The following is a 17,536-nucleotide window of genomic DNA, read 5'->3' as shown; positions in this document are numbered from 1 at the left end:
AAGCAGAGTTGAAAATGCTGCCACCCTGTGGAGAGGCGAATGAGCTGAAGCTGGGATTCTTGACCGGCTGCTTTCTGCCAAATCAGTGTGGAGCACTTGGCATTCCTATGCACACATGGAGCGGTAGTGTTAGCTTCAGGTAACAAGAGCTGAGTCGAGAGGTGCCTTCTGGCCCGGACTTCTTCTCCCTCGGTCTCACGTAAGGAACCCGTTCCCCAGGCTCTCACCCACGGTAGCCTGGAAACTGCTTCCTCCCTCAGAGACGTGGATGGTAGCTAAAGCACGATTTCTCTACCGTGTTGTTTCTTCGAGTTAGAACACTAGCGATTAGACTTCCATGCGAAAGTGGGGCCGCAGTGCTAGCTTGATGAAACACATGGCGAGTCGTGTTCTGCCTTCTGCTGGGGCCTGAGTCTCACTCGCGAAAAGCTTTGGACTCCCTCGCAGGGCTCTCACGCACGCACACAACAAAATGCTTCCCCACCCTCTGGAGTGGCTGTTTTAGCTGAAGCATGGATTCTCTCCCAAGTTTTTCCTTCGAGTTAGGTGGTTGTCTTTAAGCCTGCACGCACACCCGGGGTAACGGTACTAGCCCCATAGCCATGGTATGAGTGGAGGGCTGCCTTGTGTACCGGCCTGTCTCTCCCCCGATTTTACGAAATGGAACCCGTCCCCAGGCTCTCACCCACAGTACACCCTATACTTCTTCCTCCCACAGAGGTCGACGGTAGCTAAAGCACGGTTTCTCTACAGTGTTGTTTCTCCGAGTTACAACGCTAGCGATTAGACTTCCATGCAAAAGTGGGGCCGCAGTGCTAACTTCACGAAACAAGTGGGGAGGCGTGTCCTCCCTTCTCCCGGGGCCTGAGTCTCACACGGAAAATGGTTTGGGACTCCATTGCACTTCTCTCACGCAGGCACACAGCAAAATGCTTCCAGCCTCAGGAATGCCTATGTTCGCTGAAGCAGGAATTCTCTGCAGAGTTGTTCCTTCGACTTAGGTGCTTGGCTTTAGGCCTGCAGGCACACCCGGGGCAACTGCACTAGCCTCGTAAACAAGAGGTGAGTTGACAGCTGCCTTCTGCACTGGCCTGTCTCTCCCTCGATTTTACCTGTGGAACCTGTCCCCAGGCTCTCACCCACAGTGCAGCGTAAACTGCTTTCTCACACAGAGAGGTCGACGGTAGCTAAAGCAGGCTTTCTCTACACTGTTGTTTCTTCGACTTCGAACGCTAGCGATTAGACTTCCAGGCAAAAGTGGGGCCGCAGTGCTAGCTTGATGAAACACATGGCGAGTCGTGTTGTGCCTTCTGCTGGGGCCTGAGTCTCACTCGCAAAAAGCTTTGGACTCCCTTGCAGGGCTCTCACGCACGCACACAACAAAATGCTTCCACCCTCTGGAGTGGCTGTTTTAGCTGAAGCATGGATTCTCTAGCAAGTTTTTCCTTCGAGTTAGGTGGTTGTCTTTAAGCCTGCACGCACACCCGGGGCAACGGTACTAGCCCCATAACCATGGTGTGAGCGGAGAGCTGCCTTGTGTACCGGCCTGTCCCTCCCCCGATTTTCCGAAATGGAACCCGTCCTCAGGCTCTCACCCACAGTACACCCTAAACTGCTTCCTCCCACACAGAGGTCGACGGTACCTAAAGCACGGTTTCTCTAGTGTTGTTTCTCCGAGTTAGAATGCTAGCGATTAGACTTCCATGCAAAAGTGGGGCCGCAGTGCTAGCTTCATGAAACAAGTGGGGAGTCGTGTTCTGCTTTCTTCCGGGGCCTGAGTCTCACACAGAAAATGGTTTGGGACTCAGCTGCAGGGCGCTCACCCTTGCACACGGCAAAATGCGTCCACCCTCAGGCATGGCTCTTTTAGCCGAAGCAGGAATTCTCTAAAGAGTTGTTCCCTTGAGTTAGGTGGTTGGCTTTAGGCCTGCAGGCACCCCCGGGGCAAGGGTGCTAGCATCAGAAACAAGAGGTGAGTTGAGAGCTCCCTTCCCCACCGGCCCGTTTCTCACTCCATTTCACGTATGGGACCCTTTCCCGGTCTCTCCTACAGGAGCACTGTAAAATTCCTCCGTCTTCAGGAACGGCAATGTTACAGAAAGGGCAGTAAGTATACACCATTGCTTCGTGGCCTTAGTAGCCTGGTAGGCGAAGGAGCTGCCGCTGGGATTCTTTACAGGCTTGTTCCTTCCAAGGCAGTGTTGAGCACGGAGCATTCCAAGCACATACGGAGCAGTAGTGTGAGCTTCAGGTAGCAAGATCTGAGTCCAGAGGTGCCTTCTGCCCGGAACGGTTTCTCCCTCGGTTTCACCTATGGAAACCGTTCCCCAGGCTCTCACCCACGGTACCCTGTATACTGCTTCCTCCGCCTGGAGGTCGACAGTAACTAAAGCACGATTTCTCTACACTGTTGTTTCTTTGAGTTAGAACGCTAGTGATGAGACTTCCATGCAAAAGTGGGGCCGCAGTGCTAGCTTGATGAAACACAGGGGGAGTCGTGTTCTGCCTTCTGCTGGGGCCTGAGTCTCACTCGCAAAGAGCTTTGGACTCCCTTGCAGGGCTCTCATGCACGCACACAACAAAATGCTTCCACCCTCAGGAGCGGCTGTTTTAGCTGAAGCATGGATTCTCCACCGAGTTTTGCCTTCGAGTTAGGCGGTTTTCATGAAGCCTGCACACACACACCCGGGGCAACGGTACTAGCCCCATAGCCATGGTGTGAGTTGAGAGCTGCCTTCTCTCCGGCCTGTCTCTCCCTCGATTTTACGAAACGGAACCCGTCCCCAGGCTCTCACCCACAGTACACCCTAAACTGCTTCCTCCCACACAGAGGTCGTCGGGAGCTAAAGCACGGTTTCTCTTCAGTGCTGTTTCTCCGAGTTAGAACGCTTGCTATAAATGTCCACAATAGCCAAACTGTGGAAAGAGCCAAGATGTCCATCAACAGATGAATGGATAAAGAAGATGTGGTATATAGATATATATATATATATATATATATATACACATACATACAATGGAATATTATGCAGCCATCAAAAAGAATGAGATCTTGCCATTTGCAACGACGTGGATGGAACTGGAGGGTATTATGCTGAGCGAAATAAGTCAAAGAGAGAAAGACATGTATCATATGACCTCACTGATATGAGGAATTCTTAATCTCAGGAAACAAACTGAGGGTTGCTGGAGTGGGAGGTGGGGTGGGAGGGATGGGGTGACTGGGTGATGGACACTGGGGAGGGTATGCGTTCTGGTAAGCGCTGTGAATGGTGCAAGACTGTTGAATCTCAGATCTGTACCTCTGAAACAAATAATGCAATATATGTTAAGAAAGAAAAAAAGAAGAAGAAGAATGTAGCAGGAGGGGAGGAATGAAGGGGGAGAAATCGGAGGGGGAGAAGAACCATGAGAGACGATGGACTCTGAAAAACAAACTGAGGGTTCTAGAGGGGAGGGGGGTGGGAGGATGGGTTAGCCTGGTGATGGGTATTGAGGAGGGCACGTTCTGCATGGAGCACTGGGTGTTATGCACAAACAATGAATCATGGAACACTATATCTAAAACTACTGATGTAATGTATGGGGATTAACATAACAATTAAAAAATTTAATAAAAAAAAAAAAAGAACGCTTGCTATTAGACTTCCATGCAAAAGTGGGGCCGCAGTGCTAGCCTCAGGAAACAAGTGGGGAGTCGTGTTCTGCCTTCTGCCGGGGCCTGAGTCCCACACGGAAAATGGTTCTGGACTCACTTGCAGTGCGCTCACGCATGCACACAGCAAAATGCGTCCACCCTCCGGCATGGCGACTTTAGCCGAAGCAGGAATTCTCTACAGAGTTGTTCCTTTGAGTTAGGTGGTTGGCTTTAGGCCTGCAGGCACACCCGGGGCAAGGGTACCAGCCTCATAAACAAGAGGTGAGTTGAGAGCTGCCTTCCGCTCCGGCCTGCTTCTCACTCCATTTCACGTAGGGGACCCTTTCCCCGGGCTCTCATACACGAGCACTGTCAAATTCCCCTGGCCTCAGGAACGGCAATGTGAACTAAAGCGCAGTCACTCTATAGCATTGATTCTTGGTGTTAGTAGCCTGGTAACTAGGCATCCAGGCACACAGGGTACAGCAGTGCTAATCTCCTCAAACAAGAGGTGAGTCCACAGCAGCCTTCCTTCCAGGCCTGCTTCTCACTCCGAGTTACGTTTAGGTTCCATTTCTCACGCTTTCACAAAAACACACAATAGATGAAGTGCACGCTCAGGAAGGGCGATCTTTGCTGAGGCACGGGTCCTCTGCATTTTTGTTCCTTTGCGTTGCGTGGATGGCACTTCGGACTACACGCACACACGGGAGAGCCGATCTAGTTTCCCGAAACAAGAGTTGAGTCGATAGCTGCCTCCTGCCCATGCTTATTTCTCCCTCGGAATTCTGCTGGGCCTCATTCCCCAGGTTTGCACTCAAGCAGAGTTGAAAATGCTGCCACCCTGTGGAGAGGCGAATGAGCTGAAGCTGGGATTCTTGACCGGCTGCTTTCTGCCAAATCAGTGTGGAGCACTTGGCATTCCTATGCACACATGGAGCGGTAGTGTTAGCTTCAGGTAACAAGAGCTGAGTCGAGAGGTGCCTTCTGGCCCGGACTTCTTCTCCCTCGGTCTCACGTAAGGAACCCGTTCCCCAGGCTCTCACCCACGGTAGCCTGGAAACTGCTTCCTCCCTCAGAGACGTGGATGGTAGCTAAAGCACGATTTCTCTACCGTGTTGTTTCTTCGAGTTAGAACACTAGCGATTAGACTTCCATGCGAAAGTGGGGCCGCAGTGCTAGCTTGATGAAACACATGGCGAGTCGTGTTCTGCCTTCTGCTGGGGCCTGAGTCTCACTCGCGAAAAGCTTTGGACTCCCTCGCAGGGCTCTCACGCACGCACACAACAAAATGCTTCCCCACCCTCTGGAGTGGCTGTTTTAGCTGAAGCATGGATTCTCTCCCAAGTTTTTCCTTCGAGTTAGGTGGTTGTCTTTAAGCCTGCACGCACACCCGGGGTAACGGTACTAGCCCCATAGCCATGGTATGAGTGGAGGGCTGCCTTGTGTACCGGCCTGTCTCTCCCCCGATTTTACGAAATGGAACCCGTCCCCAGGCTCTCACCCACAGTACACCCTATACTTCTTCCTCCCACAGAGGTCGACGGTAGCTAAAGCACGGTTTCTCTACAGTGTTGTTTCTCCGAGTTACAACGCTAGCGATTAGACTTCCATGCAAAAGTGGGGCCGCAGTGCTAACTTCACGAAACAAGTGGGGAGGCGTGTCCTCCCTTCTCCCGGGGCCTGAGTCTCACACGGAAAATGGTTTGGGACTCCATTGCACTTCTCTCACGCAGGCACACAGCAAAATGCTTCCAGCCTCAGGAATGCCTATGTTCGCTGAAGCAGGAATTCTCTGCAGAGTTGTTCCTTCGACTTAGGTGCTTGGCTTTAGGCCTGCAGGCACACCCGGGGCAACTGCACTAGCCTCGTAAACAAGAGGTGAGTTGACAGCTGCCTTCTGCACTGGCCTGTCTCTCCCTCGATTTTACCTGTGGAACCTGTCCCCAGGCTCTCACCCACAGTGCAGCGTAAACTGCTTTCTCACACAGAGAGGTCGACGGTAGCTAAAGCAGGCTTTCTCTACACTGTTGTTTCTTCGAGTTCGAACGCTAGCGATTAGACTTCCAGGCAAAAGTGGGGCCGCAGTGCTAGCTTGATGAAACACATGGCGAGTCGTGTTGTGCCTTCTGCTGGGGCCTGAGTCTCACTCGCAAAAAGCTTTGGACTCCCTTGCAGGGCTCTCACGCACGCACACAACAAAATGCTTCCACCCTCTGGAGTGGCTGTTTTAGCTGAAGCATGGATTCTCTAGCAAGTTTTTCCTTCGAGTTAGGTGGTTGTCTTTAAGCCTGCACGCACACCCGGGGCAACGGTACTAGCCCCATAACCATGGTGTGAGCGGAGAGCTGCCTTGTGTACCGGCCTGTCCCTCCCCCGATTTTCCGAAATGGAACCCGTCCTCAGGCTCTCACCCACAGTACACCCTAAACTGCTTCCTCCCACACAGAGGTCGACGGTACCTAAAGCACGGTTTCTCTACTGTTCTTTCTCCGAGTTAGAATGCTAGCGATTAGACTTCCATGCAAAAGTGGGGCCGCAGTGCTAGCTTCATGAAACAAGTGGGGAGTCGTGTTCTGCTTTCTTCCGGGGCCTGAGTCTCACACAGAAAATGGTTTGGGACTCAGCTGCAGGGCGCTCACCCTTGCACACGGCAAAATGCGTCCACCCTCAGGCATGGCTCTTTTAGCCGAAGCAGGAATTCTCTAAAGAGTTGTTCCCTTGAGTTAGGTGGTTGGCTTTAGGCCTGCAGGCACCCCCGGGGCAAGGGTGCTAGCATCAGAAACAAGAGGTGAGTTGAGATCTCCCTTCCACACCGGCCTGTTTCTCACTCCATTTCACGTATGGGACCCTTTCCCGGTCTCTCCTACAGGAGCACTGTAAAATTCCTCCGTCTTCAGGAACGGCAATGTTACAGAAAGGGCAGTAACTATACAGCATTGCTTCGTGGCCTTAGTAGCCTGGTAGGCGAAGGAGCTGCAGCTGGGATTCTTTACAGGCTTGTTCCTTCCAAGGCAGTGTTGAGCACGGAGCATTCCAAGCACACACGGAGCAGTAGTGTGAGCTTCAGGTAGCAAGATCTGAGTCCAGAGGTGCCTTCTGCCCGGAACGGTTTCTCCCTCGGTTTCACGTATGGAAACCGTTCCCCAGGCTCTCACCCACGGTACCCTGTATACTGCTTCCTCCGCCTGGAGGTCGACAGTAACTAAAGCACGATTTCTCTACACTGTTGTTTCTTTGAGTTAGAACGCTAGTGATGAGACTTCCATGCAAAAGTGGGGCCGCAGTGCTAGCTTGATGAAACACAGGGGGAGTCGTGTTCTGCCTTCTGCTGGGGCCTGAGTCTCACTCGCAAAGAGCTTTGGACTCCCTTGCAGGGCTCTCATGCACGCACACAACAAAATGCTTCCACCCTCAGGAGTGGCTGTTTTAGCTGAAGCATGGATTCTCCACCGAGTTTTGCCTTCGAGTTAGGCGGTTTTCATGAAGCCTGCACACACACACCCGGGGCAACGGTACTAGCCCCATAGCCATGGTGTGAGTTGAGAGCTGCCTTCTCTCCGGCCTGTCTCTCCCTCGATTTTACGAAACGGAACCCGTCCCCAGGCTCTCACCCACAGTACACCCTAAACTGCTTCCTCCCACACAGAGGTCGTCGGGAGCTAAAGCACGGTTTCTCTTCAGTGCTGTTTCTCCGAGTTAGAACGCTTGCCATTAATGTCCACAATAGCCAAACTGTGGAAAGAGCCAAGATGTCCATCAACAGATGAATGGATAAAGAAGATGTGGTATATAGATAGATATATATATATATATACATACATACAATGGAATATTATGCAGCCATCAAAAGGAATGAGATCTTGCCATTTGCAACGACGTGGATGGAACTGGAGGGTATTATGCTGAGCGAAATAAGTCAAAGAGAGAAAGACATGTATCATATGACCTCACTGATATGAGGAATTCTTAATCTCAGGAAACAAACTGAGGGTTGCTGGAGTGGGAGGTGGGGTGGGAGGGATGGGGTGACTGGGTGATGGACACTGGGACGGGTATGTGTTCTGGTAAGCGCTGTGAATTGTGCAAGACTGTTGAATCTCAGATCTGTACCTCTGAAACAAATAATGCAATATATGTTAAGAAAGAAAAAAAGAAGAAGAAGAATGTAGCAGGAGGGGAAGAATGAAGGGGGAGAAATCGGAGGGGGAGAAGAACCATGAGAGACGATGGACTCTGAAAAACAAACTGAGGGTTCTAGAGCGGAGGGGGGTGGGAGGATGGGTTAGCCTGGTGATGGGTATTGAGGAGGGCACGTTCTGCATGGAGCACTGGGTGTTATGCACAAACAATGAATCATGGAACACTATATGTAAAACTACTGATGTAATGTATGGGGATTAACATAACAATAAAAAAATTTAATAGAAAGAAAAAAAGAACGCTTGCTATTAGACTTCCATGCAAAAGTGGGGCCGCAGTGCTAGCCTCAGGAAACAAGTGGGGAGTCGTGTTCTGCCTTCTGCCGGGGCCTGAGTCCCACACGAAAATGGTTCTGGAATCACTTGCAGTGCGCTCACGCATGCACACAGCAAAATGCGTCCACCCTCCGACATGGCTACTGTAGCCGAAGCAGGAATTCTCTACAGAGTTGTTCCTTTGAGTTAGGTGGTTGGCTTTAGGCTTGCAGGCACACCCGGGGCAAGGGTACCAGCCTCATAAACAAGAGGTGAGTTGAGAGCTGCCTTCCGCTCCGGCCTGCTTCTCACTCCATTTCACGTATGGGACCCTTTCCCCGGGCTCTCATACAGAGCACTGTCAAATTCCCCTGGCCTCAGGAACGGCAATGTGAACTAAAGCGCAGTCACTCTATAGCATTGATTCTTGGTGTTAGTAGCCTGGTAACTAGGCATCCAGGCACGCAGGGTACAGCAGTGCTAATCTCCTCAAATAAGAGGTGAGTCCACAGCAGCCTTCCTTCCAGGCCTGCTTCGCACTCCGAGTTACGTTTAGGTTCCATTTCTCACGCTTTCACAAAAACACACAATAGATGAAGTGCACGCTCAGGAAGGGCGATCTTTGCTGAGGCACGGGTCCTCTGCATTTTTGTTCCTTTGCGTTGGGTGGATGGCACTTCGGACTACACGCACACACGGGAGAGCCGATCTAGTTTCCCGAAACAAGAGTTGAGTCGATAGCTGCCTCCTGCCCATGCTTATTTCTCCCTCGGAATTCTGCTGGGACTCATTCCCCAGGTTTGCACTCAAGCAGAGTTGAAAATGCTGCCACCCTGTGGAGAGGCGAATGAGCTGAAGCTGGGATTCTTGACCGGCTGCTTTCTGCCAAATCAGTGTGGAGCACTTGGCATTCCTATGCACACATGGAGCGGTAGTGTTAGCTTCAGGTAACAAGAGCTGAGTCGAGAGGTGCCTTCTGGCCCGGACTTCTTCTCCCTCGGTCTCACGTAAGGAACCCGTGCCCCAGGCTCTCACCCACGGTAGCCTGGAAACTGCTTCCTCCCTCAGAGACGTGGATGGTAGCTAAAGCACGATTTCTCTACCGTGTTGTTTCTTCGAGTTAGAACGCTAGCGATTAGACTTCCTTGCGAAAGTGGGGCCGCAGTGCTAGCTTGATGAAACACATGGCGAGTCGTGTTCTGCCTTCTGCTGGGGCCTGAGTCTCACTCGCAAAAAGATTTGGACTCCCTCGCAGGGCTCTCACGCACGCACACAACAAAATGCTTCCCCACCCTCTGGAGTGGCTGTTTTAGCTGAAGCATGGATTCTCTCCCAAGTTTTTCCTTCGAGTTAGGTGGTTGTCTTTAAGCCTGCACGCACACCCGGGGTAACGGTACTAGCCCCATAGCCATGGTATGAGTGGAGGGCTGCCTTGTGTACCGGCCTGTCTCTCCCCCGATTTTACGAAATGGAACCCGTCCCCAGGCTCTCACCCACAGTACACCCTATACTTCTTCCTCCCACAGAGGTCGACGGTAGCTAAAGCACGGTTTCTCTACAGTGTTGTTTCTCCGAGTTACAACGCTAGCGATTAGACTTCCATGCAAAAGTGGGGCCGCAGTGCTAACTTCACGAAACAAGTGGGGAGGCGTGTCCTCCCTTCTCCCGGGGCCTGAGTCACACGGAAAATGGTTTGGGACTCCATTGCACTTCTCTCACGCAGGCACACAGCAAAATGCTTCCAGCCTCAGGAATGCCTATGTTCGCTGAAGCAGGAATTCTCTGCAGAGTTGTTCCTTCGACTTAGGTGCTTGGCTTTAGGCCTGAAGGCACACCCGGGGCAACGGTACTAGCCTCGTAAACAAGAGGTGAGTTGACAGCTGCCTTCTGCACTGGCCTGTCTCTCCCTCGATTTTACCTGTGGAACCTGTCCCCAGGCTCTCACCCACAGTGCAGCGTAAACTGCTTTCTCACACAGAGAGATCGACGCTAGCTGAAGCACGGTTTCTCTACACTGTTGGTTCTTCGAGTTTGAACACTAGCGATTAGACTTCCAGGCAAAAGTGGGGCCGCAGTGCTAGCTTGATGAAACACATGGCGAGTCGTGTTGTGCCTTCTGCTGGGGCCTGAGTCTCACTCGCAAAAAGCTTTGGACTCCCTTGCAGGGCTCTCACGCACGCACACAACAAAATGCTTCCACCCTCTGGAGTGGCTGTTTTAGCTGAAGCATGGATTCTCTAGCAAGTTTTTCCTTCGAGTTAGGTGGTTGTCTTTAAGCCTGCACGCACACCCGGGGCAACGGTACTAGCCCCATAACCAGGGTGTGAGCGGAGAGGTGCCTTGTGTACCGGTCTGTCCCTCCCCCGATTTTCCGAAATGGAACCCGTCCTCAGGCTCTCACCCACAGTACACCCTAAACTGCTTCCTCCCACACAGAGGTCGACGGTACCTAAAGCACGGTTTCTCTAGTGTTGTTTCTCCGAGTTAGAATGCTAGCGATTAGACTTCCATGCAAAAGTGGGGCCGCAGTGCTACCTTCATGAAACAAGTGGGGAGGCGTGTTCTGCTTTCTTCCGGGGCCTGAGTCTCACACAGAAAATGGTTTGGGACTCAGCTGCAGGGCCCTCACCCTTGCACACGGCAAAATGCGTCCACCCTCAGGCATGGCTCTTTTAGCCGAAGCAGGAATTCTCTGCAGAGTTGTTCCTTCGACTTAGGTGCTTGGCTTTAGGCCTGCAGGCACACCTGGGGCAACGGTACCTGCCTCGTAAACAAGAGGTGAGTTGACAGCTGCCTTCTGCACTGGCCTGTCTCTCCCTCGATTTTACCTGTGGAACCTGTCCCCAGGCTCTCACCCACAGTGCAGCGTAAACTGCTTTCTCACACAGAGAGGTCGACGGTCGCTAAAGCACGTTTTCTCTACACTGTTGTTTCTTCGAGTTTGAACGCTAGCGATTAGACTTCCAGGCAAAAGTGGGGCCGCAGTGCTGGCTTGATGAAACACATGGCGAGTCGTGTTCTGCCTTCTGCTGGGGCCTGAGTCTCACTCGCAAAAAGCTTTGGACTCCCTTGCAGGGCTCTCACGCACGCACACAACAAAATGCTTCCATCCTCTGGAGTGGCTGTTTTAGCTGAAGCATGGATTCTCTAGCAAGTTTTTCCTTCGAGTTAGGTGGTTGTCTTTAAGCCTGCACGCACACCCGGGGCAACGGTACTAGCCCCATAACCATGGTGTGAGCGGAGAGCTGCCTTGTGTACCGGCCTGTCCCTCCCCCGATTTTCCGAAATGGAACCCGTCCTCAGGCTCTCACCCACAGTACACCCTAAACTGCTTCCTCCCACACAGAGGTCGACGGTACCTAAAGCACGGTTTCTCTAGTGTTGTTTCTCCGAGTTAGAATGCTAGCGATTAGACTTCCATGCAAAAGTGGGGCCGCAGTGCTAGCTTCATGAAACAAGTGGGGAGTCGTGTTCTGCCTTCTGCCGGGGCCTGAGTCCCACACGGAAAATGGTTCTGGACTCACTTGCAGTGCGCTCACGCATGCACACAGCAAAATGCGTCCACCCTCCAGCATGGCTACTTTAGCCGAAGCAGGAATTCTCTACAGAGTTTTTCCCTTGAGTTAGGTGGTTGTGCTAAGGCCTGCAGGCACACCCGGGGAAAGGGTACTAGCCTCAGAAACAAGAGGTGAGTTGAGAGCTGCCTTCCGCTCCGGCCTGTTTCTCACTCCATTTCACGTATGGGACCCTTTCCCCGGTCTCTCATACACGAGCACTGTCAAATTCCTCTGGCTTCAGGAACAGCAATGTTAACTAAAGCGCAGTTACTCTATAGCACTGATTCTTGGTGTTAGTAGCCTGGTAACTAGGCATCCAGGCACACAGGGTACAGCAGTGCTAATCTCCTCAAACAAGAGGTGAGTCCTCAGTAGCCATCCTTACAGGCCTGCTTCTCACTCCGAGTTACATTTAGGTTCCATTTCTCATGCTTTCACAAAAACACACAATAGATGAAGTGCACGCTCAGGATGGTCGATCCTTGCTGAGGCACGGGTTCTCTGCACTTTTGTTCCTTTGCGTTGGGTGGATGGCACTTAGGACTACACGCACACACGGGAGAGCCGATCTAGTTTCCCGAAACAAGAGTTGAATCGATAGTTGCCTTCTGCCCATGCTTATTTCTCTCTCGGAATTCTGCTGGGACTCATTCCCCAGGTTTGCACTCAAGCAGAGTTGAAAATGATGCCACCCTGTGGAGAGGCGTGGTTGTGAGTGGTCCCATGTCTTTCTAGGTTACTAGCTGACTGGTCTGGCCCTGACCGGTCCGAAATCACCTTTGCATTCAGAAGCAGGAAATGGGAAAGCTCAGGGCCCACAACCGTGGCAAGGTTAGGGTTTCCTTCTGGAAGACGGTATGGTTCCATTGGATGGCCATTCGCAGTCCTACCCCGAGGGCAGAGCTGAGGGCTAGCATCAGAGCCAGAGGCTCTGGCTTCTGGTTGGCCTCAGGCAATGCTCATAGGGTTGTGGACTTGTGGGATTCTCCATAAAATCATGCGCCCAGCATACATCCTGAGGCTACAGGTTGCACGTAAAACCTTCTGGTTTCCTGCTTGATTAACCTGGCATTGTGCATTCAGAACTGGGTTTGTCGCTTGGACAGGGCCGCACCCATGCTAGGGTTAGGGTTTCATTTTGGAAGGAGTAAGGGTTTTGGTGGACGTTCCGAGTCCTGCCTGAGGACTGAGCTGAGGGCTACCATCAGGGGGATGCTCTGCTTTCCTCCTTGGCATCAGGGGGATGCTCCTCCAGGTGCTGAGATTTCGGTTTCTTGCTAGAACCCTGCTGTGCCAGAATATCCCGAGGGGTGCAAGGGGCTCAGTTTCCTAAAGTGTTCCTTCCTGATTAGTCTGACGTTGGTCATGTGGCCCAGTCCCACCGTGCATTCATACTTACGGTTGATTGGGGCGGCGCCAGGGCTAGAGTTAGAATTTCACTCCGGGAGAATGTGGGCGCCTTTTAGATGGCAGAGCGGAATTCTGTCCTGACGACAGAATGCAGGGCAAGCATCACCATGGAATGGGATGCGTTCTCCACATCTTTGTCCTCAGTGTTAAGGGTATGGCAGTGTCTTTATACATACAATGTATGTCTACATACATTGGAGAAAGCTCTCTTCTAGAAAGAAGATGTTAGTGGAATGAAGGTTTCTCAACAGTGCTGTTTTAGGGAACAAACCTGAGCCGAAGGCAGTCGTTTAATTAACAGAGCCACCCAGGCGCCCTGTCACACATACATTCGTAAAGGCTCTCTTCAGGAAAGAAGATGTTAGTGGAAAGAGGGTTTCTCGACAGTGCTTTTGATAGGAGATACAAACGTATGGCACCTTCCTTATGCCGTCACACAGACTTTTGAAAAATGCTTCTAGCTACAGCAAGGCAATGTTAGGTGATAGACGTTTCTCTACCGGGTTTTTCTTAGAGTTGAGTATAATGGTACTCTCCTTATGCTGCCACACAGACTTTGAAAACGCTTCCCTTTTCGTGAAACGAGCCCTTTGCTGCAACTTGCATTCTAGACAAGCTTGTTCCTCTGAGTTAAGCACGTGGCACGTTTCTAAGGAATCCAAACGCCCATTTGAAAAAGCTAGGGTTAGGCTTTCGTTCCGGGAGACCATATGCAGTCCATCTGATGCCAGTTCGGAGACCTGCCTGAGGGCTGAACTAGCGTCAGGGTGAGGCTCTGGCTGCCTGCTGGGCACCAGTGGGATGCCTGTACAGTGGCTGACATTTCAACTTTTTGCCTGTATCCTGCTCCCAGCAACATGCCAGGGTGTAGGTGTGTGTGTGTCTGTGTGTGCGACAAGTTGTATGGCTTCATTCTGTATTTTTGGCTGATTGTTCCTGGACCACTCTTGGGTCCCAAATCGCGTCTGCTTCAGACAGAGCTTTCTGGACAGGTAAGGCCAGGGCCGTGCCTAGGGTTAGAGTGAGATTCCAGAAGATGGTAGTCACCTAACTGATGGCAGTGTGGAGACCTGCCCTGAGAGCTGAGTCGAGGGATAGCATGAGCGTGAGCCTGCACCTTCAGGCTTGGGCTTAGGGGAATGCTGATTAGCGGATTTGGGTCTTGGGGTTTTCGGTGAAATGAACGCTTTCACGAGACAACCCGCGGGGATAAGTGGCACGTCTTCTTGCTCTACTCCTAGCTGATTGGTCTGGCACTGATCAGGTCTCCAAAATCATTTGTGCGTTCAGCACCAGGAAATGGGCACGGTCAGGGCCAGCACATCCAAGCTCGGGCCAATTAGGTAATGGGCACGTCTTCCTTCTGTTTTCCTGCCTGGTGTCTCTGGCACTGACCAGGCCTCTACCATCATGCGTGCAGTCAGAAATAGGGCGCGGGCGTGGTCGGGCCCACATCCATGCTAGGGGTAGGGCTTCTTTCCGGAAGACGGTAGGGTTCCATTTGATGGCAGTTCGGAGTCCTGCCCGAAGGTTGGAACTGGAGGGATAGCATCAGGTTGAGGATCTGGCTCCCGGTTGGGCCTCAGGTGAATGCTCCTAGTGTTGTGGAGTTTGAGGCTTTCGGGTACAATCATGCACCCTCGAGACAGTTCCAGAGGTACAAGTGGCACGTATTCCTTTTATGGTTTTGCCTCATTGATCTGGCATTGACCCGGTCTCCAAAGAGCGTCTGTGTATTGACAACTAGGGCTGGGGTCTGGCCAGGGCCACATCCATGCTAGGCTCAAGGGTTTGTTCTGGGAGATGGTAGGGTTCGATTTGAGGACGGTGCGGAGATCTGCCTTGAGGACTGACCTGGGGGCTAGCTCGCACTTCCGGTTTGGCCGGAGGGGCATGCTCATCGTGTTGTGGCCTTTTAGGTTTCGAGTAAAACACATGCTCCCAGGAGACATCCCGAGGATGCAAGTGGCAGGTCTTCCTTCGGGGTTGCGGCCTGATGCTTCTGGCACTGACCAGGTGTCCAAGATCCTTTGGGCTCCCAGACCTACGGTTGGGGCATGGTCAGGGCCACGTTCGTGCTAGGCTTAGGGTCTCATGCCACAAGACGTTAGGTTTCAAAACCATGGCCGTTCCGAGTCCTGCCCTGGGGCTGAGCTGAGACCTAACGTCAGAGTCACGCTCTGCCTTCCGGGCTTGGCTCAGGAGGATGCACATAGTGCTGCTGCTGAATTTTAAGCTTTTCAACAAAGCGTGCTTTCAAGGGACAATGCGGGGTGGTTGTGAGTGGTCCCACGTCTTTCTATGTTACTAGCTGACTAGTCTGGCCCTGACCGGTCCGAAATCACCTTTGCATTCAGAAGCAGGAAATGGGAAAGCTCAGGGCCCACAACCATGCCAGGTGCTGAGATTTCGGTTTCTTGCTAGAACCCTGCTGTGCCAGAACAGCCCGAGGGGTGCCAGGGGCTCAGTTTCCTAAAGTGTTCCTTCCTGATTAGTCTGACGTTGGTCACGTGGCGCAGACCCACCGTACCTTCATACTTACGGTTGGTTGGGGTGGCGCCAGAGTTAGAGTTAGAATTTCACTCCGGGAGAACGTGGGCGCCATTTAGATGGCAGAGCGGAATTCTGTCCTGACGACAGAATGCAGGGCGAGCATCCACCATGGAATGCAATGCATTCTCCACAACTTTGTCCTCAGTGTTAAGGGTATGGCAGTGTCTTTATGCAGTCACACATACATTGGAGAAAGCTCTCTTCAAGAAAGAAGATGTTAGTCGAATGAAGGTTTCTCAACAGTGCTGTTTTAGGGAACAAACCCGAGCCGAAGGCAGTCGCTTAACCAACGGACCCACCCAGGCGCCCCGTCACACATACATTCGTAAAGGCTCTCTTCAGGAAAGAAGATGTTAGTGGAATGAGGGTTTCTCAACAGTGTTTTTGGTAGGAGATACAAACGTATGGCACCTTCGTTATGCTGTCACACAGACTTTTGAAAAATGCTTCTAGCTACAGCAAGGTAATGTTAGCTGATAGACGTTTTTCTACTGGTTTTTTTCTTAGAGTTGAGTATAACGGTACTCTCCTTATGCTGCCACACAGACTTTGAAAACGCTTCCCTCTTGTGAAATGAGCCGTTAGCTGCAACTTTCATTCTAGACAAGCTTGGTCCTCCGAGTTAAGCACGTGGCACTTTTCTTACAAAACCAAACGCCCATTCGAAAAAGCTAGGGTTAGGCTTTCATTCCGGGAGACCATATGCAGTCCATCTGATGCTGGTTCGGAGACCTGCCCTGGGCCTGAACTAGTATCAGGGTGAGGCTCTGGCTGCCTGCTGGGCACCAGTGGGATGCCTGTACAGTGGCTGACATTTCAACTTTTTGCCTGTATCCTGCTCCCAGCAACATGCCATGGTGTAGGTGTGTGTGTGTCTGTGTGTGTGACAAGTTGTATGGCTTCATTCTGTATTTTTGGCTGATTGTTCCTGGACCACTCTTGGGTCCCAAATCGCGTCGGCTTCAGAGCTTTCTGGACAGGTAAGGCCAGGGCCGTGCCTAGGGTTAGAGTGAGATTCCGGAAGATGGTAGTCACCTAACTGATGGCAGTGTGGAGACCTGCCCTGAGAGCTGAGTCGAGGGATAGCATGAGCGTGAGCCTGCGCCTTCAGGCTTGGGCTTAGGGGAATGCTGATTAGCGGATTTGGGTCTTGGGGTTTTCGGTGAAATGAACGCTTTCACGAGACAACCCGCGGGGATAAGTGGCACGTCTTCTTGCTCTACTCCTAGCTGATTGGTCTGGCACTGACCAGGTCTCCAAAATCATTTGTGCGTTCAGCACCAGGAAATGGGCACGGTCAGGGCCAGCACATCCAAGCTCAGGCCAATTAGGTAATGTGGCACGTCTTCCTTCTGTTTTCCTGCCTGGTGTCTCTGGCACTGACCAGGCCTCTACCATCATGTGTGCAGTCAGAAATAGGGCGCGGGCGTGGTCGGGCCCACATCCATGCTAGGGGTAGGGCTTCTTTCCGGAAGACGGTAGGGTTCCATTTGATGGCAGTTCGGAGTCCTGCCCGAAGGTTGGAACTGGAGGGATAGCATCAGGTTGAGGATCTGGCTCCCGGTTGGGCCTCAGGTGAATGCTCCTAGTGTTGTGGAGTTTGAGGCTTTCGGGTACAATCATGCACCCTCGAGACAGTTCCAGAGGTACAAGTGGCACGTATTCCTTTTATGGTTTTGCCTAATTGATCTGGCATTGACCCGGTCTCCAAAGAGCGTCTGTGCATTGACAACTAGGGCTGGGGTCTGGCCAGGGCCACATCCATGCTAGGCTCAAGGGTTTGTTCTGGGAGATGGTAGGGTTCGATTTAAGGATGGTGCGGAGATCTGCCTTGAGGACTGACCTGGGGGCTAGCTCGCGCTTCCGGTTTGGCCAGTGGGCCATGCTCATCGTGTTGCGGCCTTTTAGGTTTCGAGTAAAAC

The sequence above is a fragment of the Halichoerus grypus genome, chromosome 11 (assembly GCF_964656455.1).
Source record: "Halichoerus grypus chromosome 11, mHalGry1.hap1.1, whole genome shotgun sequence".
NCBI lineage: Eukaryota > Metazoa > Chordata > Mammalia > Carnivora > Phocidae > Halichoerus > Halichoerus grypus.
Note: the sequence above shows the minus strand (reverse complement) of the source record.